Here is a 1,759-nt window from a genome sequence, read left to right as displayed (position 1 = left end):
CTCAGGTGGTTCTGGAAAAGTGAAGCAGGGGACCTTGCACAGTCCTCCCTCACTTAAATTTAATTCACTTGCATATCATAGCATTACTTCCCTGATGTCATGGTTATTGTTAAGAATGAAGAGAACTAACAACAACTTCAAAAATATTATCTATAACCCACTTGATTCTATTTCTTGTAGCTGAGGTCAGTTTGGGTCTTGACACTATTTGTGTCATAGTCTCAATTAATCCTGTGCTTAGAGCCTAGTCTCAGCTTTCTGTCCCTGCAGCAAATGGCCTCTTTCTTCCATCTCAATTCCCTCCTTAGGAGACCCAGCAATCTTTCCATGAGAATTCTTTGCTAGTTTATCACTAGCTACAGAACGTTCCTTTTTGACATCTTTATCCTATCTGCATAACTTCCATAGAAGTTTATTACTTTTACTGTGGAATCAGGATTCTGGATATCTATCTAGAAAAACATCTGGATAACAGTCTTTCATGGCATCATCCAGAGAGCCAGAAGTATCTACTATTGACACAGTACAGGTGGGCTTCTAGGAAAAATGTCTTTGCCAAATTGGAATGCATCCTCAGGCACTCTGTTATGATAATGTCCTGGAGGATCCCATACCAATGACTCCACCTTCATCTGACATGCAGTAAGCTTCTATGGAAAAAGCTGGTCATCTCAGATCATACATACCCACAGCTTTCCTAGGTTGAGGAAGGAAAAAATAGTTTCTCCATAATCCCCTCAGCTTCCAGTGACCAAAAGAACAAGGTCTCAGTGGTGAAGGCCAAGGTTTTCTACGTCATCATGAATTCTCTAATCACAAAACAAAACAAACACAAGAGAATATACAGCATTTTGAGTAGCAGGCAGGGTTGAGAGATGCAGGATATACTACTCCTCACACAGACCACAGAAGAAGCCAAATATTACCATGTGGTAGAGGCAGTCCATAAATTGAAATTACAAAATGACAAAAGAATATAGACTGTTTCAGCCCAGTCCACTCCAAGTAATACACCCCATTCTTCTCCATTTCCAAGGTCCTTGCTGCTGATATCTAGACCCTGTAAGGAAGTAGAAGATCCATGAGTAAACTAGCCTCTGGAGATAGAGATAAGCCTCATCTGAAAAATGGAGCTTTTTTGGAACAAAAACCCTTCAGAAATCTGACCTGGATCCAGTTCTTTAGAGGTACTCAGAAGCCATTACAATGGAGCTCATTTAAGTTCGGGTGACTAGAATTGCAGAAGACTCAGCAGCCTTTAAGGCACTTAAATTGGACCTCCTAGTGATGGAAGAAAAGAAACAACCTTCCATGAATCTATAACCTTAAAATACAGGACATGATTATATTGACTCCAACAGGTTCTAAAGCTCCCTTTTCATCTGAACAGTTACTTTCCCTGGTGAATCACCGTTTTGTAGAGAGAGTATCTTAGAATTTTCTTTCTTCCCAACCACCTTGCATTTGACATTAGAAAGATGTCATACATTTACAATTCTGCTAAGATCAATACTTCTGGAGAGGTGGGATTGATTCTTTAAATATTTGTAGCAAAGCTTGAATCTTCCTAATGTATGAAGACCCTTTCTGTAATATCCCCAAATTGGTCTGAATGACATCTCAAATACAGTTATCCACAGCTAATTATTGATCTATAAAACTAACAAGACGACCTTAGTTCAAATCAAGCCTCAGACATTTAATTGAATGATCTAGCACAATTTTCAGTGTACTCAACCATAAAATGAAGATAATATAA

The 1,759-nt window shown here is 38.8% G+C and overlaps 1 pseudogene; it reads left to right on the top strand.

The window, feature by feature from the left end:
• The first annotated feature begins 481 nt into the window (after nt 1-481).
• LOC127553433 (putative monooxygenase p33MONOX) lies at nt 482-1,436 on the top strand (annotated as a pseudogene).
• The last annotated feature ends 323 nt before the right edge of the window (nt 1,437-1,759 follow it).

The sequence above is a fragment of the Antechinus flavipes genome, chromosome 3, assembly GCF_016432865.1.
Source record: "Antechinus flavipes isolate AdamAnt ecotype Samford, QLD, Australia chromosome 3, AdamAnt_v2, whole genome shotgun sequence".
Classification (NCBI taxonomy): domain Eukaryota; kingdom Metazoa; phylum Chordata; class Mammalia; order Dasyuromorphia; family Dasyuridae; genus Antechinus; species Antechinus flavipes.
Note: the sequence above shows the minus strand (reverse complement) of the source record. Positions and strands in the feature narration are given on the sequence as shown.